At 39.0% G+C, this 27,226-nt stretch overlaps 1 long non-coding RNA gene across 1 annotated transcript; it reads right to left on the bottom strand.

Moving 5' to 3' along the window:
- Window positions 1–12,360: 12,360 nt before the first annotated feature.
- On the bottom strand, window positions 12,361–15,311 carry LOC110699882. The gene is made up of 4 exons (XR_002507001.1): window positions 14,331–15,311; window positions 13,035–13,408; window positions 12,823–12,911; window positions 12,361–12,569 (listed from the first exon to the last, which is right to left on the bottom strand). It is a non-coding gene; the product is annotated as an uncharacterized LOC110699882 (long non-coding RNA).
- Window positions 15,312–27,226: the final 11,915 nt, after the last annotated feature.

The raw sequence follows: 27,226 nt of genomic DNA, 5'->3' as shown, positions 1-27,226 counted from the left end.
TCATTGTAAGAAAATCGTTAGTAGTAAGATCCTAGGCATGATAATAACAGATTAATAACAATCCTAGCATGTCACGAATAACAAAATCAAAGCGTTATCCTAAACACGATACTAGAAGTCAAAATAACATCCTAAATATGATTTTTACTCCAAAATCAAAAGAATAAACAAAAGGGTAATTGAATTACTCACTTTGATGCGTCAACCTTCTTGCTATTAAAACAATACACACGTTAGTAAACTTCAAGAAAGTTTAATCAATAAAGTAAATAAATTAAATATGAATTGAAATGTAGATTTGGGACCAAACCCTCAGAACTATCAACCTTTCACGTTGAGGTCGAAGGCAACATCGAGTATGGTTTGGAGTATTCGAATCATGTAAAGGAAGTATTGTGTTTGATTTTGGGAGTATCAAAGATGTGTTTAGGCTATGGCTAAGAACATTGGAATTGAGAATAATAATTGATGATGGGTTATTGATAAGGATTCTTGATGATTGTGGCTAATTCAAGCTTATTCTAGCTGATTTCAAAACGGGAAAAAACGACCTCTATTTATAAGAAAAAAGGGAGTCTGTCGATCACAAAAAGATCAGAAGTTATAAATAATATAAAACAACTTTTGACGCGATGCGACAAGATTGTCGCGCCGCGCTGGGTACTGTCGCGCTGCGTCAGGACTGTTGCAGTGCGATGGTCTTGACGTTGCGCGCTGGTCCTAAAGGATAGTAAAGCCGTACAGAGTTTGATTTCTAATGGAATTATGTTTGTAGAAGATATACGGACGTCTTCGTATTCGAATAGAACAAGGATTATTTAATGAGAAGTTTTATTCAATCTCGAACTTATTTGATCTTTTCGAAAAGGATAAATTAGAACCTTGTATAGGATTCTAGAAGCTCCTAACTGATTTAGGATTGGGAATATGATCATATAGGGCCTAAATAAAATATTTGGACTCCATATAATCATTGGGTCGTAGGTAAGGTGGACTTAGGCTCGGTTTGGGCTCAGTTTAGTATTTTGGCCATAACTTATTCGTTTTAAGTCGGATTTGGGCTTATAATATATTGTTGGAAAGCTATTTTCAAGCCCCAAACTAAACAATAATTGTGCTGGGAACATGGACTAAAACAATCAAGTTTGGACGTTTTTATAAATTGGACATGAAATGAATGATTTTAAGGACACGAAATTAATGTTTTGAGTTTAAGACACGAAATAAATGATTTTGGTTAAATTTTTTTTGGTAAGTTTAGAAAAACGGTCTAGGCTTAAGGAAACTTTGCGCGACTTTTCAACTCTTTGCCGAACTCATCAATCAAAAAGTGAAAGACACTCATCACTGGGTTTGGTGTTTGGGAGACACAATCAGGTGTCTACGGAATCCCCCACTTTGACTGAGTTAGGAGAAGTGTAAGTTTCTAAACAATAGTCAAAGTAAGTCGATAGGGACGGAGAATGAACTAGAACGTTTTGCGATCTTAAATCATCCTTTTAACGCCGATACCTGTAGAAAAGGTCAATTCTACAAATAAAGGAGTTATGGGGAAAGAAATACGTATCTAGGATTGCCGAGCACACGTCTCTGGGTGACATCTTGTTAACTCTTTTTTGTTTTGACAACCTCCACATTCTCAGGGAGCGTTGTCGAAGACCACTTCGCTTTGAGTTGTCTTCTCGAATCTGGTGACAACCTCCTCATTCTCAGGGAGCGCTATCGATCTGAAATGTGTCCGCGCGTCTCTGAACATAGGAGCTTTAATTTTGAAGGGAATGTCTACGCGTCTCTGAGCAAAAGAGCTTTAAAAGAAATGTCCAAGCGTCTCTGAACAAAAGAGCTTTAAAAGGAATGTCCACGCGCGCTTCTGAACAAAAGAACTTTGAAATAAATGTCTACGCGTCTCTGAACAAAAGAGATTTAAAAAGAATGTCCACGCGTCTCTGAGCAAAAGATCTTTTAAAAGGAATTTTCACGCGTCTCTGAACAAAAGAGCTTTGAAAGGAATGTCCACGCGTCTCTAAACACAAGATCTTTGAATGGAATGTCCACACATCTCTGAACAAAAGGAGCTTTGGAAGAAATGTCCACGCGTCTTTGAAGAAAAGAGCTTTGAAAAGGATGAACGGTGATATTGCTCGATTGACTCCAAACAAGTTTCAATGAACGAGAGTAATGAATGGCGAGATTGCTTGATTGACTCCGAATAGAAGCTTTGATGGATAGGTGACGAATGGTGAGAGTGTTCGATTGGCTGCAAATAGAAGCTTCGATGAATTGGTGTATCTTGTAAAACCAAATTTTGCCAAAGGACTTTGCTGGTGGTTTTCTTGGGGTTGACCCAAGACTTGGTGTACTTGATTCATTGTATGACTTAATGTACTCAACTCGACTCGATGTGATTTGACATGACATGACTCGTGTATGTAGACTCACGTGTGTAGAGTGTAGACCCAACTCGATATGGTGACATGACATGACTTAATGTGCGTGACTTGTGTGTAGTGTTGTGATTGTGCTCGTGCGACTCAAAAATGTAGAAAAGCAAAATTTTTCCGTCATTTTTGTGGAGGGTGCCGACTTTCTCCTGAAAAGAAAGACGTGAAAAATGAAAAGAGGTAAAGAGTTGGTGAAAATAGAAGTTTTTGAACTTCCCCAAAAGGAAAAAGATGAAAAAGAATGAATCAAGTAATGATGCGTGTTGAATGAGCTTACTCAAGTGTATGCATTAATCGTGGTATTTCATGGTGCAGGATTGTAGCATCCTAGACTATCTCAATTGATGATTCGATAATGAAAGTATTTGGGTAACTTAGGCTCGGAGGCTAAGTAACTCATACTTTTACGATGACGATTATGAAGATGAGTGATTCTAAGATGACAAGGCATGTTTCAAAGTCGTATCAAGATTTTACGAGAAAGGGTTCCTAAGGGAAGAATTAGTTGGCTATGTATTTGTGATGTGTGTGAGAGTGCCACTAAGGTTAGGTTGCAAAGGCCAAGGGTATGAATTTTTTTTTTAGAAGAGCCAAATGATGGTGACTCTTAGGCTGGGTAGGCTAATGAAGTACGGATCAAACCCCCAAGTCTAGCTCTAAACAGATAGGGATGAGCATTGGAGATCCCTTGATATGATCATGCATGAATATGTAATGAATAACTATTATGGTCGCACCCCAATGTGAGGTTGCCTACGTATCCGTTAGGAATCAGACCGAACATAGCTCTAGCCGAACTTCGCACAAGTGTATGTACACCTCAAGGAGGTCTTTCAAGGATTGTAACGGGGTTAGGCTAAAGGTTGAAGAAGAAGAAGGGATAAAGGCTCAAGACCTAAAGTAAGCCCCCAAGGTGTGCAACCTTGCATTTGAACTGGTATTTGTATGCTTGAGGTTTCTCACTTTTGAACTTGTATTTTTTGTTTTTGTATTTGAGATTTGTTTTTGAATCTCCTTTGGATAAGTGCAGGCATTCCCGATCATGCGGTCTATCACTCAGTTGACATTCATGTTTCTCAGGCACGGTGCTGAGCACTCGATAAGAGACGCAATCCAAGACATGTTCATATCAAATACATTGGAACACTTGCCCTTTTGCACACTTTTATTTTCCTTTTGAACTTTTGAAACTTTGGTAAAAATCACTAAAGTTTTTTGCTTTGGCTTTGAAAATTGCATAAGTTGCACACCGTCTCATCCCAAGGTTAGGTAGATGTGGGTTGAAGAAGAAAGACCATTCGTTAGACGAGGCTCAAAGTGGTTTATCAAAAGAGATTGTATATTTAAAAGGGAAAGGTAATATGATGTGGCTACAAAGGGTGCCTCAAATCATTGGTATACCTTGTGCTTAGTTCGGCGTGGTTTTTTTTTTTATTTTTTATTTTTTATTTATTTATTTTTTTAAAGGTGCAATGCAATGATCATATGCAAGGAAATAAATGCTCATTTATTGAAAATGGAAAAGGTAAAACAAACTCATGAAATAAATCTAAGAAATGATGGAGGGTGCCTTTGATAGACTTATTGTGGGAACGGGGAAAACAAGAATAAGAAAAGAATCATGAAATCTTGTCGTTGAAGCCTGCCTCACGCTTTGTGCTTATCATCACTTGGCATTCTTGTTGCTCGGAGGAACATGAAGCCAATTCGAATCAATGAGGTCTACTATAATAAGGTTTTGAAACCTGTAACATTCACGAACTCGATTCAACATGCACAAATAGGGAAATTCTTGAAAGAACATGGTGTATGAGGGAGAATGATATGGATGGGAAAAACGTGTAGGAGGAAAGTATGTAGGGAGGTATATATGTATAAGGAAAGTATGTGAATGAGGAAAGTGTTTAAGAAGGAAAGTGTGAGGTATGTAATGTATGGAAAGTGATGTAAAGGGAAAAGATATATTTGTGGAAGGATATGGAAATTTCCGGGAATAGGATGGACCCTCAACTCAAATGACGGAAACGGTGACTCATACATGGATCTAAGACATGGTCATGGTGTGAAAAATGATATGTAAAAGGTGTGTGCAAAGAGCCTTGAGTGTAAGTGATATTTACAAGACTCGTGTCATGACCAAGTAACTAGACATGTGGTTAAACCCATACATGACCAAAGACCATATACTGTCATTAAACTGGTTAACCGTGATAGTGGGACTCAATGCAAAGACTCGGAAAGAAGGACTGAACCATCGCATGGCGATGGAACTGTCGCAGGACGATGGTTCCATCGCGGAACAACAAGCCTGTCGCGGCGCGATGGTTACCATTATTCTGCGCCACGGATCAAAATGGCGCGCCAAAACTGGAATGTCACTGCTATCTGTTTTCAGTCATTCTTTCGAAGGTTTAAGCCTAAAAGTCTTCTAGGTCGAGCATATTTATACTTTATGGGTTCATATTAATTACCCAAATTAATTAAGAAAGGTCATCTAGGTTAGTATGTATAGGCATATGTACAAGAATCAAGTCAAGACAAAGGGTTAGTTTGTATAGAAATGTGTACAGTAATCAAGTCAAGACAAAGGGTTAGTTTATTCACAATGCAAGCAAAGGTTAGTTTAATCACAAACAAGGTATGCACAAGTTGTTTTGGGTAAAAATACCCAAGCCACGTGGCCCTATAAGAGGGTGACACGTGGCACTCCCAATCAGCAGGGAAAAAGACTGCCTTCAGGGCCTAACTCCCGAGAAAAGCCGCAAAATGGCGCAACCCCCAAATCTAGGTTAGAATGACCTAGGTAGGGCACATTTACCAACGACCCTATAAATAGGGAGATTTCCCCCATTTTGGGAACATGTTCATTTATTACACACAATCAACTCTCTTGAACAGAGAAATCACCTGATCTCGGAATCCGAGAAGATCTACTTTTACTTTCCGCACTTTTTACATCACTCCGAAGACTTTCTAACTTGACGTCGGAGGCGGAACTTCGAACACCTGGAGCTTCTATTGTTTTGTAGGTACAGCCGGCGGGAAATCAGTCTTGGTGATGTAACTCTCCTGAGGGACATAAAAAACCCCGAAACACAAGTAAGATATGCACAAGTAGTCAAGTAGTTACAACATGATGCAATGAGTTTGAAACCTAACCATGGCTTTAGTTCTTTAAGGTCAAGGATTATGGTGTCCAAGAGGGTCCATGGTTAAGAGTCCGTATGCATCGCGCGGAAGCCTTACCTTAGAAGGGTTGGCGCGATGGATGAGACTCCTCGAGTTAGACTCAACTCCATGGTTTGGTGAATTCACAAACTCAAATACACCCATTATTGCACGGAGCGTTTTTAGGGTGGACGAAGCGTGAATAATTAAGAAGTAAAACCACATGTAAAACACATATGGGTTCAGAATGGTAAAAAAAACTTAATCAGGAAGTAAAATCATCGAGACAGTACTATAACAGGCAAAACGAAAAGACAGAAAGCTTTCACAGAATCGTCAGATTCTGTCGCTGGATGGCAGGATCCAACGTTCGGAGACAACCTTGTTGCGAAAAGACACGGCTATTGTCCAGCGTTGGTTACTGTCGCCATGTGACAGTTCTAGCGCTCGACGCCAGTTTCAATCTTCGATATTTTTTCTGATTTTTCGTAGCAACTTTTCGATTTTAGTTGTGAAAAATATTTCCGGCCTTTCCTACGTGTATGTCCTATGTTTTGACGTATTACGGATGGTCTTTTCAATGCATACCTTTTTATACTTATGCCACAATGTTAATCAAAATTACGAACATGTATATCAAGAATCTTTCAAGTCTCAGCCACTCATTCTAATTAATAGCTAAACAAATTAGGAATTAATTTAGAAATCCTCCCCAGTTGAGTCGCCAAAAAACTGTAGGGAATTTTCAAACTCTTTTGGGCCCTACGTGTGGGTAATGATTTTAAGCATGATGGCGCTCCAAGGAAAAGAAGCTAGAGAAAAAAGAGTCGCCAACAAGTTTTAGGAACTTGTAAACTGTCCACGATTGTGAAGGTTACACCCCATTCACAATCACACAGATTGCTAACTCCATAGTGGTCCGGAACCATGACTGGATGTTCGGAGATGATGGTACGAATTTGACCTAAGAGAAGCCAAACCCGCCCTAAATAGGCCTCTACTTAATTCTTATGATATTCATGCGCGCTTTTTGATCAACATACATACATCAAATTAGTCCTAAACATGTTTATTCTACGTTGGTTGATTATTAATGCACAATCAAAGCTAATATTGGTGATCACTACCGGAATTAGAATCATATTAAGCCTAAATCCAATTATCAATTATCTTTATAGGTGTGATTTCATGTGCAAATTCCCTTTAAACCTGCAAGAAAGGGTGTGATCATATTATAGCAATAAATCATGAATAATCAAGCAACATAGATCAATATAACAATAGTCATCATAAGAACAACGTTAGTAGTAAGATCCTAGGCATGATACTAAACGGATTAATAACGACCCTTGCATGTCACTAATAACAAAATCAAAGTGTTATCCTAAACATGTACTAAAAATCAAAATAACATCCTAAACATGATTTCTACTCCAAAATCAAGAGAATAAATAAATAAAAGGGTAATTGAATTGCTTACTTTGATACCTCAACCTTCTTGCTATTAAAACAATACACACGTTAGTAAACTTCAAGAAATTTAAATCAATAAAGTAAATAAATCAAATATGAATTGAAATATAGATTTGGGACCAAACCCTCAGAACTATCAACCTTTCACGTCGAGGTCGAAGGCAACGTCGAGTATGGTTTGGAGCATTCGAATCACGCAAAAGAAGTATTGTGTTTGATTTTGGGAGTATCAAGGATTTGTTTAGGTTATGGCTAAGAACATTGGAATTAAGAATAATGATTGATGATGGTTTGTTGATAAGGATTCTTGATGATTGTGGCTAATTTAAGCTTATTCCAGTTGATTTCAAAACGGGGAAAACGACCTCTATTTATACAGAAAAAAGGGAGTCTGACGATCAGAAAAAAGATCAGAATTTCTAAATAAAATAGAACAACTTTTGACGCGACGCGACAGGATTGTCACGCCACGTCATGACTATCGCAGTGCGATGGTCATAACATTGCGCGCTAGTCCTAAAGGATAGTAAAGCCTTGCGAAGTTTGATTTCTAATGGAATGATGTTTGCAGAAGATATCCGAACGTGTTCGTATTCGAATAGAACAAGGATTATTTTATGAGAAGTTTTATTCAGTCTCGAACTTCTTTGATTTTTATCTTTTCTAAATGGATAGATATGAACCTTCTTGAGGATTCTAGAAGTTCCTAACTTATTTAGGATCGGGAATATGATCATATAGGGCCTAAATAAAATATTTGGACTCTATATAATCATTGGGTCGTAGGTAAGGTGGACCTAGGCTTGGTTTGGGCTCGGTTTAGTATTTTGTCCATAACTTATTCCACTACAAAAATTTGGCCTTTTAGCGACAGGTGAAATCCGTTTCTAATTTCTAAAAATCCGTCGCTGGACATAGCTAACTACGTATATAACTACAGAATCACTCCGCTGGTAAAAACCTTGTAGTTAAATGGATTTAGAGACGGAAAAAAAAATGTATCGCTAAATTTGCAACGTAAAAAAAAAAATCTGTCGCTTATATCAGCAACGGGAAATAAAAATTCCGTCGCTCATATCAGCAATGGAAAAAAAAATATCTGTCTCTAAATTTAGCAACGGAAAATAAAATCCGTCTGTAAATTTAGCAACGAAAAAAAAAAATATTTTGTCTCTAAAAGTAGAGTTACTATTCGATTCGACCTGATCCATTTACCACTCCGAAACCTCACTCGGGTCAACCCGACTTGACTTTGCATGTAAGGCTCCTTAAATACCCAAACTCAAGAATCGCAATTGGTAGGAGTCGAATCTGTGACCTCAAAGTCACGTGGAGAAACTCTTACCAACTATACCATATACTATTTGATTATTTCTACGCACATATTTGATATTAAGTAAAAGAAATATTAGGGATGGAATTGATAATCCGTCTGTAATTAGCAACGGAAAAAAAAAATACGTCTCTAATTTAGCAACCGAAAAAAAAAATAAAAATTGTCTCTAGTTTACGTAATTCGTCTCTAAAGTAATATTTTACATAATTCATTTGTAAAATAATTTAGAGACGGAATTAAAAATCTGTCTCTAAATTAGGGATGAAATTATAAATCTGTTGCTCATATCAGCAACGGAATTGAAAATCCGTCGCTCATATTAGCAACGGAAAAAAAATCCGTTTCTAAATTTAGCAACAAAAAAAAAAATCCGTTTCTAAATTTAGCAACAAAAAAAAAATCCGTCTCTAAATTTAGCAACGGAGAAAAATCCGTCCCTAAATTAGAGACGGATTTTCTATTCCGTTTCTAATTTAGAGATAGATATTGAATTCCGTCTCTAATTTAAAGACGATTTTTTTTAATTCCGTTTCTAAATTAAGTTAGAGGCAGATTTTTATAATTCCGTCTCTAATTTAGAAACGGATTGATATCCGTTAATAATATTCCATTTCTATATGGACATTTTTTTGTAGTATTCGTTTTAAGTCGGACTTGGGCTTATGATATATCATTGGAAAGCTCTTTTCAGGCCCCATCCAACTAAACAATAATTGGATTGGGAACATAGAGCAAAATAATCAAGTTTTGACGTTTTTTATAAAATGGACACGAAATGAATGATTTTAAGGAGACGAAATGAATGATTTTGAATTTAAGACACGAAATCAATGATTTGGATTAGAAACATTTTGGGTAAGGTTAGAAAAAGGAATAGGCTTAAGGAAACTTTGCGCGACTTTTCAACTCTTAGTCGAACTCGTCAATCAAAACGTGAAAGTCACTCATCACTAGGTTTGGTGTTTAGGGAGACACAAATAGGTGTCTACATGAATATTTTGAAATTATTTGGCATTATATACTTGATAAAAATCAATTACTAGTAATTATCTTTTACCGTTATTGAAAAGGTTTCTCAGGAATTATTATGCCCTTTGTATTTCAATGTTGTTTCTTTTATAATTTTATAATGTTTTTATACAATTATAAGCTATATTCTTTCTACTTTGATCCGGGTTTACCATGCGCATGGTACACTCGGGTGTACGAACCACCGGTTAGTTACTCAGTTGATCGTCTTTTGTTATCTATACGCAAAGAAAAACATATATATTTGGGATCTTACTTGTTTGAATCGTTACATTAAATTTTATCCTAAAATCCGTTTGTTATAAATTTTAATTATTAGGAGTTAAAGATATTTTTATTAGATTTATACATTGCCAAAATGATAAATGAAACAGTAAAAAAGAACGAAGAATTTTTTAATTTTTATGTTTTAAAGTAAGACTTATATGGTGTGTATGGGCTTTCTTAGAGGTATTAGAAATTTATCCAGACCGATCCGAAAGTAGCCCTTTACAAATTTCAGCTTGTGTGGGTACAATGATTTAGAATGACATAAACTTGCATCAGAGTCAACTCGACCCGACTCAATCACCTGAATTGACAACTCTAACTTTTGTAATCAAAGTTATAGTGACATTACTAAGCCAATCTAAGTTTGACACGCAACATTTTTAAGAATTTTGATGTTGGGAGTGGAAATAAACTGTGATAAAAGTGAAATTGGAAAAAAAAAAAAATCAAAATCGGTGACTTTGAACGAACAAAATAAAGTTGGGTTAAAGTAAGTCCAAAGTTAGGCTCCGTTCTTTTAAGTTGAACCAGATTAATTGAACTGAAAAAATTAAAGAGAAACATAATTGAATGGCTTAACTTTCTCATTAATCATGACACACAATATATAATAGTTACAATCTTCCTAACCTAGAATCAAAAGATATCATAGAATATTAGGAAGTTAACTATAATACAAAAGATAATCTTTGCTAATAAATATCTTCCCAAAATATATTATATGATATATCTCATTACCCCCCCCTCAAGTTGGAGCATGCGGATCCGAAATGCCCAACTTGGAAAGAAGATGATTAAAATGTGACTTTCTGAGAGCTTTGGTTAAAATATCAGCTAGCTGTGCCTTTGTTGAAACATGAGACGGAGATATCAAGCCTTCATTAATTTTATCACGAACAAATTGACAATCAACCTCAATGTGCTTCGTTTGTTCATGAAAAAACGGGTTCTTTGCGATGTGTAAAGCGGACTCACTATCACAAAATAATTTGATTGCCTTTGGATGTTGAACACCCATACTTAATAACAAGGCTTTTAGCCATTTTAGCTCACAAGTGACGCCTGCCATGGACCTGTATTCGGCCTCAGCCAAGGAGAGAGAAACTGTAGGTTGCTTTTTCGTTTTCCATGAAATTGGGGATTTGCCAAGGAACACGAGCCCCCCGATAAAGAATGCCTAGTTAAGGGACATGCAGCCCAATCGGAGTCACACCACTCCTGCAGATTCAAGTCACAAGCAGAGCTCAAAAGAATACCCTGTCCCGGAGTGCCTTTTAAATATCGTACCACTCTTAAAGCAGCATCCCAATGCTCACGACGAGGTGGCTGCATAAATTGAGATAGTATATGAATAGAATAAGCAAGATTAGGGCGTGTGACCGCAAGGTATATCAAGCGCCATACTAGCCTACGATATGACTCAGGATCCGATAGAAGTTCACCACTTTCCGTACTCAATTTGTGGTTTTAATCTATCGGAAATCCACTAGGCTTTGCACCCAACATTCCAGCCTCAGAGATGATATCTAACGTATATTTACGTTGACATAAAAACAATCTGTAGAGCTACGAGTAACTTCGATGCCCAAAAAATATTTTAAAGGACCAAGGTCCTTCATCTTGAAGTAATCACTGAGATAGGCTTTAAAAACAGTAAGAGCACCGGAATCATTCCCAGAAATAATGAGATCATCAACATAAACCAAGACGTTAATCTGAACAATAGTCTTAGTATATGTAAATAATGAATAATCAGAGTAATATTGAAGAAAACCATATTGTTTTAAAGCCATAGTTAGTTTTGCAAACCAACATCTAGGAGCTTGTTCAAACCGTATAAAGACTTGTGCAATCTGCAGACCAAGTTAGGATATGAACTTTCGAACCCGGGAGGAAGTTTCATATAAACCTCATCAGCTAGATCACCATGTAAAAATGCATTATGAACATCCATTTGATGGAGCTCCCAATTTTTAGAAGCTGCAATGGCAAGAAAAGTACGAACTGTTGTCATTTTGGCCACCGGAGCGAATGTCTCATCACAGTCAACCCCTGCTTTCTGATGATTGCCAAACACAAACAAGCGAGATTTGAGGCGCTCTACTTCACCATTCGACAAAAATTTGGTCTTGTAGACCCATTGACTGCCTACAAAAATTTGAGGAGCTCTCTTGCCAGGAGAAAGTCGCTTTAAGGTCCATATCCCATTATCTTCCAGAACCCGAATTTCTTCCTGCATAAACCTGCGCCACCCATCATTTCCACTAGTAGAAAAATGCAAATGAGCAACGGTTCAAAATCGACTTTGGGCACCGGTTTTGAACCGTTGGTCATCCTTCCGTTGGTCATTTGAAGGATGCCAAAAGCTGAATTTATTCCCACCAGTTCAAAACCGGTGGGAATAATTAACATTAGCACTGGTTAACTGGTGCGAATACATGATTATTAGCACCGGTTAACCGGTGCCCTTAGTAGCCCAAAAAATAATTTTTTTTATTTTTTTATTTTCTTTTATTTTTTGCATTTTTTTTACCTTAAACTGTACCTGATACTTATATATAATCATAATATACATAAGACACATATATTTTCATCAATAACTTGTAATATTACACTTTAAAAAACTAAAAAAAAACTACAGAATCAAACTTTTCTTCTATTTTCATAATAGGAGTAAGCAGTAGCAGCACTATAGAAGCATCAACAACATCAAAGATAGGAGGCAATAGCAGCTATGTAAAGCAGCAGTAGCAGCAAAGATAAAGTAGTAATAGCAGCAGAGGGGGTAGCAGTAGAGGCAGCAGCATGGAGAGCTGATCCACTCTCTTATGAAGAGGCAGCCGCGTGGAGAGCTGGAACATAACACTTGGATAAGTAGTAGAAACACAATGATGAATCAAGTAATCTTAATTAAGCTAATGGATGGGACAATAACTATCAAATAAACTAATACTAAGAGACAAGTAAACAATTGGCTCTTGTCCCTGATTTACCCTTAGCCAAGTAAAAAAAAAAAAAAAAAAAAAAACCACGCTAATTCACTTGCTCACTCTTAGTTTCTTAATACAAGTTCACAAAAACCACTACAATAAACACATAGATTACCTCGTATACCAAATGAATTTGCAAGCTGCTATGTCAAAATTTTGTCCTCTGTAAACTAAACAGCCAAACCGGATTGTAGAAATCAGCTCCTGATCACCACACACAAGGAAAACATTGCAATTAGCAAGTGACCAATGTACACACATACTACACAAACAGTGGACCTATCTCCATGAATCATTATATATGTCAAATTTAAAACTTAGACTGACCTAACAGATTTACCAAACCAGAATATTAGTTAAAATTGTAAGTTTGTGGATAAGAACAAGTTGTAAAATTTTGAGGTGCGAGGTACGTAGCAACAGCATCATCCTCAGCAGAGTAGTAGCAGCTGCAGCCTTGCCAGGCCAGTTGCAGCAGCAGCCTCAGTAGTAGCTGCAGCCTTGCCAAGCTAGCTGCCATAGCAGCCTCGGTAGGGCAGTAATAGCTGCACCCTTTCCAGGCCAGCTGCAGCAGCAGCCTCGGTAGGGCAAAAGTAGCTGCAACCTTTCCAGGCCAGAGTCACTAGTCCCTCATTCCTTGTCCCTCCTAACCCTCAAAGAAGAAATGATTCGAAATTGAATGTAGAATTCTATTATATAACCTACAAAGCCAATCACAATAAAAAAAACTTAGAAATTAAAACCATGAAATGTGAAAACTGAATTGTGATTTCCAGAAGACAAAAACAATGAAATTAATGACCTAAAAATTCGAATGATTTGTGTATATACACTCAATGCAAAAAAAAAAAAAGGGGGTATATACATAGATCCCCACATCAATCATGTTATTAAACAAATCCAAGCAGAGCAATATATTTTATACCCCTATGGTATTCACAACCCCTATATATATCTAGTATTTATACCCACATAAATGAATAAATCTCATATCATAAACCACTTCATCCTCTGGTATTCACAACTCCTATATCTAGTATTTATACCCACATAAATGACTCACCAGAGTTAACATCTCAAATAAAATACATGGAAAGTATGCAGAAATATATGGCATATGTGTCACATAAAATAGACAAAACACAGTTACAGAACTCCCTCACTACCCTTGCTCTGCTCCTCACACACAGCAGACCGTAATTTTAATTTAAGACACAAGGTAGCCTCCACACCAAAGCACAATCACACCACACATCACAACAACTCCAATTCACAAGAAAATGAGTTGCAGGCCCCATAACCATATGAAGTTACATCCAAAATTATTAACAAAATCACATTAGATACTACTATACTCACAAAACCATTACAAACAAAATAGGGCACCAATCCGCACAACAAAGCATTCAAACATTTATCATTCAGTCACTTCCATAGCGTAAAATTCAATAATGCATACTAACAAATAATCAATTACATAAACCCTAGAAATTGAATCTAAAGAAGAATCAAAGTAAAATTTATAATTTAAGTACTTATAATTTGAATCAAAGTAAAATTGGCACACTTCAATATAAAATCCTAAAAATTAAACAGAAACAAGAATTAAACATCAAGGATTACCTCATTTCAATTGAGCCTTGATGATTCGTATTAAGGAGTACCTCACCCTTTAATCACAATCCTCTACAAAGTAGCACAAAAATAATTAATAAATCGGCATAAATTGAAATTTAAACATCAAGTTACTGAATATGAAAAGGAAAAGCAGGATTAATTGTGAAATTTCACAAAAATTGGATGAAAAAGGAGATAAATTGCATAAGTTGAATGAAAATTGTTTTAGAAAACCCTAGCTATTAATGGCGTTTCTTGTGGCGCAATGATGGAGAAGGAGATCGAAGGAGAGAGAAAAGGAAAGCTAGAGAACCCATAAACCTGCCGTCACTACAACCTGACGCAACCTACCACGCCAACACCTAACTGCATAAACCTCCAAAACCAGCAGCAATTTTGAACAATATTACATAAATTAAACCCAAAGATTAAGGCATTTAACATGAATAATTGGACCAAAACGCAAAGCTAAAGAACCCAGAAACCCTAACCTCAAATTTCTGATTTTTGAATCGATAATTGATTCAAGTTTGTTGTTATTGTATTTGATTCAAATTGACGGCAGCGGCAATGGTGGTTGTGCTTGGTTCTAACGACGCCAATTTCTGACAAAGGGCAGCGGTGGCCGGTCGATACTTGCATGGTTCGAATTGGCAGCGGCGATGGTGGTTGTGCTTGGTTCCATAAAAGGAAGAAGAACGATGGTGGTTGTTGAGAAGCAGGTGGTTGTGTGATGATAGTTGTTGAGAAGAGGAAGAAGATTGAGAGATGAGCTAAGAGAGGAAAAAGAACTTGAGATGAGAGAGAAAGAGAGAACAAAAAATGACAGAGAAAGAGAGAGAACAAGAGAGGCGGATGAGAGATAGAAAGGGGGTAAAGGGTGTTTTTTTAGTTTGCACTGGTTTGAACCGGTGCCATGAACTTAAGTTCTCACAGGTTTGGTTTGAACCGGTGCGATTTCTCCTACATTAAATCCCACCTTGTTTATTTCGCACCGGTTTTTAATAACCGGTGTGCATTTCTCGGTGCGCATTTGTGTTTCTTTACTAGTGATTTCATAGCTTCTCTAAAAGATTTCGGATCCATGCTTTGAACAACTGCTGTAATAAATTTTCGATAACTCATAAAAAAGTGTCACAATTTATATAATGTGCTAAGGGGTACGGAGTACGTGGAGACTGATTGGAGGAATGAGGCGGACTCTTAGCAACCGTGTGTGTAATAAAGTCACGTAGCAAAATCGAGGGATATTTTTCCCTGAAACCGCGACCCAACTCGGAGGGTGGCTGGTCATCCGTGGGTCAGTGTGCTGCCGAGGTATGAGCTGCTCAGGCTGTTGGTTCTGGACAGTGGCAGCATTATCTAGCTGCTGCTCGGACTGTGTTGGCTGGGCAGTGGCAGCCTCGGCTTGCTGTTGCTCATAATGCTGCTGTTGTTAGCTAAAATCACGGGCTGGAACAGGAGGGTCCCCAGCCCCCCTACGATCAGCAGCATTATGCCGCGGGGTGGTTGCAGAGGAGACTGTTTCCCCCCTTTCCACCGAGTTGTTTGCACCCTCACTACCATGTGCACCGTTATCATCATAACCCAAATCAAAATTAGCAAAATCAACATGTATATCTTCCCCTATATCACTGAAATTGGCGTTAATATTAGCATAATCTGGGCTAACAAAGGGGAACATATCATCAACAAATTTCACATCACGAGAGCCAAAAAATTCTTTTGTTTCAAGATCAAAAAGCTTCCATCCTTTCTTCCCAAAAGGATACCCCACAAATACACATTTACGACTCCTACTAGCAAACTTATCCCCCCTAGTCTTTTGATTGTGAGCAAAACACAAGCAACCAAAGGTGCGAATAGCATCAAATGAGGGTGATTTATTAAAAAGAATATCAAAGAGGTTTTATTTTGTAGTATAGGCGTAGGAGTTTGATTAATCAAATGAGCCGCGGCTAAAGCACGCTCTCCCCAAAATTAAATAGGTAGTTTGTCTTGAAATCTCAAGGCTTTAGCAACATTAAGAATGTGTTTGTGTTTTCTCTCTACCCTCCGTTTTGTTGAGGAGTCCCTACACACGAGGTTTGAAAGAGAATACCAGTTGCAATAAAATAATCACGCAAACAATTAAATTCAGTTCCATTATCACTTTGCACAATTTTAATTGTTTGATTATATTGTCTATCCACCATAGCAACAAACGCTATAAACATCTGAAAAACTTCCGTCTTATTAATCAACAAATAAATCGAAACGGCTCTTGAATAATCATCAACAATAGTAAAAAAATAACGAGCTCCACAAGATGAAACATGTCTATATGGACCCCATAAATTACAATGTATTTTTTCAAAAATTCTAGAAGCTTTATTGTCACTCAAAGGAAATTTGTCTCTAGGATGTTGAGCACGAAAAAACTCTTCACATCCTTTTGCTAAACTACTTTTATTATTGCTAATATGAGGAAGCAACTTAACTACTCTCTCTGAAGGATGCTCCATCCGTCTATGCCAAAGATCCAAATCTAATTTCGCTTCAACCACAGACACACATTGCACCACATCCAGTTTGCTAAGATAATAGAGTCCATGCATCTCGCCTAAGTCCCGTTCCAATCAGCTCCTTTAGTTGGTCCTTATAGCACACATATGTGAGTTAAATTGTACGACAACATTTAACTGATCACTGAGTTGAGAGACGGAAATTAAATTGCAATTCAAATTAGGAACAAAACGAACTCCAGAGATTGTGATTTTAGCAGACAACCAAACACATCCGGCCAAAGTTGCGAGCACATTATCACCATTGGGCAAACCAACGGGACATTCAATATTGTAAGTATCAAATAACCAAGTTTTATTTCCAGTGACATGATGCGTTGCTCCTGTATCGATAATCCAACTAGTGTCATCGAACTTACCACTTAAACGATTTCCGGGAATATTAGAATTACCCATAAAACCTGTAAGGGCCTTACATTTCTCACTGGAAAAAACTTGCCCCGAATTAGAGGCCTGAGAATCTGTCGTGGTAGCATTTGCACGTGCCCCCCCCTCAATTGCGGGGATTCCACCCCTCCGGATATCCTGTAATCTCATAACACTTGCTTGGGTCGTGGCCTTTCTTTTGACAGTGGGGACAAGGAGACTGAAACCAGCAGCTTGAAATATCGTGACCTGGCCTGGTTTCTTACAATGCGAGCAAGTCTTGACACCACACGCACTGTTAGAGGCAGCACGGACAACAAAGCCAAGAGCCTCGGCTGACTGCTTTTCCTCGGGCTCTTGCTTGACTGTATGCACACTTTTGGTCTTGAGTCACAAGCTGGTAAGCCCTATCAAGGCTTGACAAAGGGTCTTGCGATAGTATATTAGTACGCAAGGAAGAACAATAACCACTGTACAAGCCCATTAGAAAATCATGAAGCTTGGTTTGTTCTCGTCTAGCCTCATATAATTGACCCGCAGTGCACTTCGTGCAACAATTACACGAGATTAAGGGCTCATGGTGGTCTAGTTCCTACCATAAGGCATGTAACTTGCCATAATAAATGGACACAAACATCGTTTTAGTTTGCTCGCACTTGGCTAGGGAAATCCGAATCTGCTGCACCCTAGGACCATTAGTTTGAGCGAATCTCTTCTTGAGATGATCCCACACTACTAGAAAACACCTGATTTACGACGGAAAAAATCTGTCGGTACACCTTGAAAATCCGTTGGAAATGGCTATTTCCGACGGAATTCCGTCGAAGCACGTTGTCGGAAACCCATTTGTCGGAAAAACGGCCATTTTCGTCAAAAATTCCGTCGGAAAACACTATTCCGACGGAATTGCGACGGAATTTTTTCATCGAAAACAGTTTTTCAGGTACCGGAAAGTCCGTCGGAGATTTCCGACGGAAATTCCGTCGGAAAGTTTAATAGAAAAAAATAAAAAAAAGCCCCACCCACCTCCCCACCACCACCCCACCCCCTACCCCCACCACCACCCCACGCCCCACGCCCCATAACCCAGATCCCCACCACACCCCCTGCCCCCACCACCACCCCATCCCCCACGCCCCACAACCCAGATCCTCACCCACCAGCCCACCCCACAACCCAGTTCCCCCACCCACCAGCCCATCCACATCCCCATCTACAAAACCCCCACAACCCAGAACCCCACCCACGAAACCCACCCACACCAGCCCACCCACCTCAACCACCTTCCAAAATAAACAAATTCAAAATTCAAAATAAAAAACAAAACCAAAAATAAAAAAAAAAACCAAAAATAGAAAATTTAGAGGAAAAAACAAATTAAACCGACAAATAATTCAAGAAAACGAAAAATCGGAACACAACGAACGAAAAATGGGGGAAAAAACAAAAAACACAATTTCATCAAAACGAAAAAAAAAAACGAAAAAAGTAAGGTAAAAATGCCGAAAAAAAAAGAGAATTTGAGTAAGAGAACTTACATTAGATTCCATCAAAACCCCTAAATTGGCTTGAAATTGGGTTTTAAAGGTCAAATTCGACCATGAAAACCCTAGATCTAGGGTTTTTATGGTCGAATTAAACATGAAAAACCTTAGAATCGGTGGTGGAGGCTTTGTTGAGCAGCGACGACGGTGGTGGTTTTGTTGAGCAACGACGGCGATGGTGGTTTTGTTGAGAAACGGAAGGAGACGGAGGGAGGAGGGAGGAGGAGAGAGACGATAGGAAGGAGGGAGGAGGAGAAATAATCGAGGGGAAGGAGGAGGAGGAGAGAGAAACAAGGGGAAGGAGAAGGAAGATGACGTTGGGCGAGAGGAAGGAGGAGGAAAGAGGAAAGAAAGGAGAAGGAGGAGAGAGAAACGAGAGGAAGGAGGAGGAAAGAGGAAAGAAAGGAGAAGGAGGAGAGAGAAATAAAGAAAATCCGGGGTTTTTTTTTTATATATTAAGAATTTCCGACGGATTAATCCGTCGGAATAAGTGGCTTTTTCGAGGGATTATTCCGTAGGAAAGTTCCGACGGATTTAAATTCCGTAGATAAACCAACTTTCCGACAGAATATTCCGTAGGAAACCTTTTATTCTGAGGGAATTAATTTCCGTCGCAAAAATTCCGATGGAATTTCCGTCGTAAAGAACCTTTTCCAACGGAAATTTCCGACAGACCTCAATTCCGTCGGAAAATTCGGGAATTTCAGATGGAATTTAGTTCCGTCGGAACGGTTCCCTCGGAAATCAGCCTATTTCTAGTAGTGCCAAAAGGGTTCACCTCACGAAATTTAGAAAGTGAGGACTTAACCTCGGCACCGATGGTGTTTGTGATCCAAGAGATAAGCATGGCATTAATAGCCGTCCAATCGGACTCTGTACATGGGGGAGCTGGCTTAGTGATTGTACCGTCCAAGAAGTCGAATTTACGCCTGGCTTCGAGTGCGGTTTGAATATTGGCTGCCCACTCCTCATAATTATCGCCTTTGAGACGAGTGGGTGTGATAAAATCTCCGGGTCTGTCTTGAGGACCTAGAAAATAGGGGGAATTACGTTCGATCTTAGGTGGTGGCGGCGCGGCGGTGTATCATCGCCGGCCATGGTTGTTTTTGGTTGTAAAAAAAAAAAAAAATTAACTTGCTCTTGATACCATGGTAAATTAAAGAGAAATATAATTGAATGACTTAGCTTTCTCATTTATCATGGCACACAGTATACAATAGTTACAATCTTCCAAACCTAGAATCAAAAGATATCCTAGAATATTAGGAAGTTAACTATAATACAAAAGATAATCTTTGCTCATAAATATCTTCCCAAAATATATTATATGATATATCTCACTACGAACTGAAATGACGTGAGCTAAATAAGTTTTAAATCTGTCTTTAATATATACTTTGATTTTATAAGTTTTTCAGATGCATTAATAATCTAACAGTTAAATTTATGCTTTAACCAATCGAGAAAACAAAAATGTTATAAGAAAAATAAAATTCCTTAGACAATTAGATAATAATTTGGACTATAGAGTGATATTATAATTTGTGCACAAGGATATATATGCTCAGATATTCAAGAGCTACAACTTCATTAGATGGTGAAATCAAGGTCAGCTTTCTTTTCTGAGCAAAAATGTAGCAAATATCGAATTCGCAATTCTGAGAGCTGCTTGAAGTTCCTACACAAGAAAATCAAGCATAACATAATTGGTACGACCAAAATCTCTATCATACGTCTTATGATTACCCACTTCCATCTTGAATCTTTCGGCTTCATCAAAGATAATATCTGAACATCAACAGATCCTGCTAAGAATGCTAGTAACATACACAAGATTCCGACACTAATATATAACCCTCCAAGGAAGAGGGTGATATCTGTTAGCTTTTCCACAATCATCCCAATGATGAGAGCTAAAGCTGATATTACCGCGAAAAGGAATGCGAAACCATTGCATACGATAAACAATTTGAAAGCCGGGGATCTTATTAATGTAGGAACACCGGTGTCACCCTTGTAATCACCTGGAGGAGTGAAAGCCGCGGTAAAACTTACAGTGATGATGAGTGTGGCTACCACCAGAAAAGTGTTGGCTCTCTCCTTGTTGGTTAACTTTAACTTCCCGTCTAATGATAAACTGGTATTATACTTTGTTGATTCTGTCTGTTTGGTTTTCGTTTGTTTCTGGCTATTTCCTTGGTCATCTATTCTTTCACTCAATAGCGACTTTTCACCTTGAACTCTTTTCAGCATCAAATCCATAAGATTGATCTGCAACAGTCAATTAATTGAAGTTCTTTTATAGATCAAGTTACAACAATAGTTAGTTATTGTTAGGATATGCCTTGAATTAGTTAGCCCCGACCCCTTCAAACAACTATCATAGAGTCTATAGTGTTGGGTACACCTTTTTTATGTTGTTGGGCCTATCTATTTTTGGCCTATTTTGTTTAGCTCCCTTAAGGTTTAACATAGCCAAGTAATCTGAAATTTGTACTATCCTTTAAGATCATGGATGTTGCGTGCTGCACGTTAAATATGTGTTCTTGTTTGTTGATTTCATTAATTTGTCTCACATCCTTAATAAAAGTTATGAAATGATGTTATGCATGTACAAATACTAAAGGAGTTGAACTCTAACCTGTTTCTCCGAGGGGACTTTTTGACATGGATCTTGCACATAGTTTTCAAAGAGATCCCTAGGCGTCAATAACTCTTTGTTAGTAGAGTTTCCGATAGCATGTTTTTCTTGCGTCAATTGGCACACAATTTTGTAATGAGCACCTTTGACAGCCAAATGCAGTGGAGTGTTACCATTGTCATCACTATTATTGAGCAACTCCTTGAACTTTTGCAATTTCAACAAAAATCTAACGACATTCGTGTTTCCTGAATCTGCTGCTACATGGAGAACGCTTTGACGGTTGCTATTTAGCAAACAAATCTTAGGATGTAGTAGTTTGATTATTTTAACTTGGCCTCCTTTTACAGCTTGGTGAATAGGAAAAGATCCATCATTGTCCATATCACGTTTGAACTCAAGATGTGGATGTCTGTCCAATAATAGTTTAACCCCCTCAACATAACCTATGTGTGCGGCGTAAGACAAAGGATTTCGCCCTTTACTGTCAAATGAATCCATTAGTCTTGGAGCCTTCACAATAATGTTCTTCAAGATAGCTGCTTTACCGCAAAAGCATTTAGATTCAATTAAGACATGTTTATTGAGAAAGGTATAAATAAACTTTATTATACGTATATATAGACTATATATAGGTTTAATCCTATAATAGCATGATGTTATGAAGTTACTAGCCAATTGTTGACATGGTAGGTAATTAAGGTACGTCACACAAGGAACTTGAGAAATATTTTGTTGTAATTGATACAAGAAGATTTAGCCAGAAAAATATTTAATTTACAAAGAATACACAGATTTACGTGATTTTTGTGTTGTGTCATGTATAGGGGCATAGTTGCATACTAATTCAAGGCATGTCAAACATGATTATACGGGGATATTTAGTATTTGATCGAGATAGTAATTTGTAATATGTAGTAGTATGTTGAATTGCACACCTTAAGAACTTACCTTTCGTCCTTGTGAACATTGTCATATGGACAATTGATTTTGCATCCTTCAAGTCAGTTTGAATCTGTGTATTGCCCTCCAATCCATCGATCATATTATCCACAAGATCGCTCTCACCCCAAGTCTTGATCGCTAGAAATAAAGGACAAATTTTATCCTTGTTTAAGCAATATGCTGCTTGTGGACATTTATTATATAGGTACTTGGCCATTTCCGGATGATTATTAAACACGGCGATATGTAGTGCTGTATTACCTTTATCATTTAAGGTTCTACATGCATCCACAGAGATATTTGGCCACTCAAGAAGTGCTTTGAGAGACTGCAAGTTGCATGCCTTTGCAGCCGAATGATATGGAAGGTCACCTTTATAGTTGGCTAGATACAGGAGTGTGTCGCAGTTTCGTCTAAGCAGATCAACAACCAGCAGGGGTTGATCCATACTCACAGCAACATGGAGAATATTGCATCCGTCTTCTAGGCATATTAGGTCATTTAATTCCAACCTTCTATCTAAAATGATTTGACAAACTTGATTTAGGTCCCCATGTAACAGGAGCTGATACAAATAATCATCAATGGGTATCGACTTCAGGCCTTTTGCAGCTCTTTCTAACAAAAACCTTAGTCTTAAAACTAAACTTTTGTCTCGGTCATTTACCAGTGTTAGTTTCTTGACCAATTGCAAAGGAGTGTTACCATCTTCGTCTTTTTGATTGATTAAAGACTCAACTTCTATTGAGTTGAGAATATTAGTGACTGATGTAAGGTCACCGGCGAGTACAGATACATGAAGAATATTTTGACCTATTGCATTCAGCAGGAACCTTGAGCTAGTTAGTAGTAAGTTGATCACACTAATATGGCCCCCAAGTACTGCCTGGTGAATTGGAAAGGATTTATCCTTGTTGCTTATGAATGCACTATGTGGAACTGCCGTGAGCAAAATTTGAACTTGCTTAAGATAACCCATGTATGCTGCATAAGATAAGGCGGTCCGTCCTTGTTTGTCCATCGACTTCAGTAGGTCGACATCATCAAAGCTAAGTATATCCTCCAAGATTTCTACAGTTGGCGTAATGGAAAGGTGAGAATCGCTACAAAGGCTTTAGCTTAGCAATGAAGTATGCAGTATAACAACAAGGAGTTAGAATCATAGCAAGCATTAAAAACCAAAGCGTTGATTTCCTTCTATAATACTTTCCCTATAAAACAAACTAGATAGTTGGACATAAAATATGGTGTATACAATCACATCAATCAATAACATACTATCTCTTCTTGGTGTAATACTAAAACAGACATCAGGAATGACATGTGTCACTTTCTGGTATTGTCATTATCCTTCAAAAACCCCTCTCTCTCTCTCTCTCTCTCTCTCTCTTTTTAAATTTTTTTTTTTTTTAAGTTAAACTATCTCACTCCTTATTATATAAAATACTAGATGAAGCCCGTGCGATGCACGGTTTGTTTGTTTTTTCTTACAACTTATATTTTTTTCCTATGTTTGTGATAAAATTTATTACCTTATTTATTCGCTGTAGATAGTATATCATATTATCATTTAATATTTTTATTTTATTTATTTTAAAATAAATTGTGAATTTTCTCTCAAGACGAATAAATGATAAATGATAAATGATGAACATTTTTTTTTTGATAGAATAAGAGAAAGGAAATATTTTTAATTTCAATGATTTTTTCTTATTTTTAGTACTTAATTTAAAACTATTTTTTTTTGAGGAAAAACAAATTTTTTTTTTAATTAAACGTGATTTCATTTTTTTTATTAGTATAATTTTATTATAATCAGTTGTCATATTTTTATTATTTTTTTATCTAATCCAATTTTTTTTTTTAAATATCAATTGAACGTGAATTTTGTTTCGGGGTTTTCTGATGTCCTGCGGGAGAGTTACAATTCCGAGACTGGAACCGGACGCCTGTACCTGCAAAATAACGGAGACTCCTGAGAGCTCCGCCTCCAACGGTCAAGTTAGTACCTGATTAAGGAGTAATCAATACAGAAATTAAAGTAATGAGATCTCTCTTAGGTGAGAGTGCTTAGTGTTGGTAATCTGCGTCGTTAGCGAGATTAGCCGGTTGTTAATAACTCTGTTCTTCTCTGCTTGATTTCTTTATTCTTCGATCCCCTGATTAATGAGGATTAATTGAGTATTTATAGCCTTGAGAAGCGTGCAACTCTCTAGGTTTAAGGTAAACCTAGGGCTGATCGGGCCTCTAGACTAGATTGGGCCTTGGTGGCCGGTTTTCCCATTTGGCATGGGTGGACACGTGGCGTGTCTAAATTGGTTCGTAGAGGACGTATCTGTGATTGACACGTGGCAGGTTCCTGTTGGCCTTCGTGAAGGACACGTGGCGGAACCTGGTTGGTCCACTTGTCAGACGGTGATTGGTGGATAAAAATCCCCTAATCATTTGCCCCTCACAGGTGGCACGTGACTGGTCACGTGTCGCCTGTGACAGGTGTTGCACGGTGACAGGCGACGGCCTGTTACAGGTGTCACCTTGCAAACGGCCGAGAGATTTTCCCGCCCAAATTTTGAATTTGGAAGCGACCCTTCGCCTTCTCACTTTGCCTATAAAAGGAAGTGCTGACTTCGGTCATTTTCACATTTGAGAACTTTGCGAGAACATTCGGACCCCTGAACTTGCTCTGACATTTCGGACCTTTTCTGCCTACCGCCTGTTCTGACAAGCCGACTGACCCGAACTTCCAGGACTTCATCAACCGTCACTCGTTCAGGTAACTCAGTTCTCTTACTCTTAATTTTCTTTTTATTTTTTGAAATGGCACCATGGAAGCACACGACACGCCCTAAGTTAGTGATCAGCCGGTCACCGGGGACGGCTGAATCTAGGACTAGGAGTGCCGCCTGCCCTTTTCTGGACCCATCTTTGCCCTTTATACAAAGTCCGACTGTATCTGTGTCTATGCAGAACGTGATGGCCAGAACAAAAAAGACTGCTATGATATCAAACTCAGACGGCTCCTCCCAAAGGGTGCTCCTTAGTGAAACATCTGACCAGGCGCCAGATGTAGAACGAGGCGACTGTCAAGCCGACAGTTCTGAGAGAGGGGCCAAGGTGTTCCCTTCCCATCTTACCGTTGACATGTCTAATTTTCCTTCTGCTCCTTCTAAGGGAGAGGAGGCGGGCCCCTCTAGGAGAGGGGAGGAGTCGTCCTCTTCGGACTCGTCAGGGGACGAGTCCGAATCCAGCTCTTCTGGCCACAGTTCTCCTGGCTCAGAAGAAAAACATAGCCGCCTACAAGAGGCGAGACATTCTCATGCAGTTGAGAAGGGGGATAATTGGGCAGAGCCGTCCGCCTCTTACAGAGAGGAAAACGCCCCCTACTACTGCAGGGTACCCCGGGGCCGGATTGCAACCATGCAAGACAACGTGGCGAGCTTTATTGCTAACCACAAAATGGGCCCGGAATTTTTACTGTTCGTGCCGGATCCAGAAGACACTGTCGTCTGGCCGGCTGGTACCAGCTATGGTGACGGCTGCTTTGGCTGCTATGTGGCGGCCATCAAAGCTGGACTGCGCTTCCCATTACATCCGGCTGTTCAGCGGATTTTAGATGGGTATGATCTGGGGTTATGGCAGTTAGCCCCCAACTCTTGGGTAAACGTACTCGGCTATGTGGCCGGGTGCGAATTGAACGGGGTGGAGCCAAGCTTTGAGGCTTTCGCCCACATGAACTATCTCAGCCGGACCCCTAAGTCGGGAGGTACCGGCTGGTATCAATTAACAAGCCATAGGGGTTACCTCATGACGAGAGGTAAGGCAAACAAATGGAAGGATTGGCGGAATACCTTCCTTATTATCGAGGGTTCAGACACGGAGCTGAACAAACGCTTTAACAAATGGAATAGGGATCCGCCTCTTCTCGCAGGCGGCCGCAGCATGCCGCCTGTTCCCCCAAAGGCTAAAAGAGAGATCCTAGACAAAGGACTCTTCAAAGTAGAGACTAGGGTGAACTCTACTTCAGGGGTACGAGAGCAAGTACCCCTAAACTGCGTCCCGAGCTTCAAGTGGCTCTATGACGAGTACTTTTTGGCCGCCTGTGGCCTCAGCAGTCGGTGCTCTAGAGGTAGCCGGCCTGACGAATACTCTGTTTTTTCACGCCTTGTTTACTTGGGATTTTTACTAACTTTGTTGCTTATTTCTTGCAGCTGACGCCATGAGTAAAATATCAGCATCTAAGACTGCGGCGGCCATGTTGCGGGTCTCGCTAATGAAGCAGTCGTATGCCGACTCCCCCAACAAGGAGGCACCCTTGGTTAGCTTCGAAAACTCTTCCTCTTTTAGTTGTCTTATGCATATACTAACTCTTTTTGTTTTCAGTCTGGTACTCCAAGGGCTTCTTCCTCGCAACAGCCGGACCCCAAGGCCCGGAGGACGACTGTTGCAAGCTCTCCTGGGTCTTCCAGGAAAACGGTGGCGGCTGAGAAGCAGCCGGCCACTTCTTCAAAAACCCAGGCGGGGCCACCTAGATGTATGGACACTTGCTTGTAAAAACTCACCCTTGCTTCCTTCTTGACTAGGTCTAACTTGTGTTTTCCTTTCACTTAATGCAGCCGGCCCCCAGGGACTTGACTTGGTTGAGGTAGCCAAGTCTATGGTTAAAGTAGTTCCTCCATCTGACAGGGAGGCGGTCAGGGGTGCCGGCACCCTTGACCTTGATGGGATTTCAGGGGTCCTAGCTGAGGTACACTTAGCATATTTTTGAGCTTTTGAGTTCCAGGACGCCTGTTAACTTTTTTGATTGGAAACTGACGCCTGTTTTTCTTTGTCCTTAGGCCCTGC

Source organism: Chenopodium quinoa, unplaced genomic scaffold (genome assembly GCF_001683475.1).
Source record: "Chenopodium quinoa cultivar QQ74 unplaced genomic scaffold, ASM168347v1, whole genome shotgun sequence".
Lineage (NCBI taxonomy): Eukaryota > Viridiplantae > Streptophyta > Magnoliopsida > Caryophyllales > Amaranthaceae > Chenopodium > Chenopodium quinoa.
The sequence above is the reverse complement of the archived record's forward strand: the minus strand, read 5'-3'. Positions and strand labels throughout refer to the sequence as shown.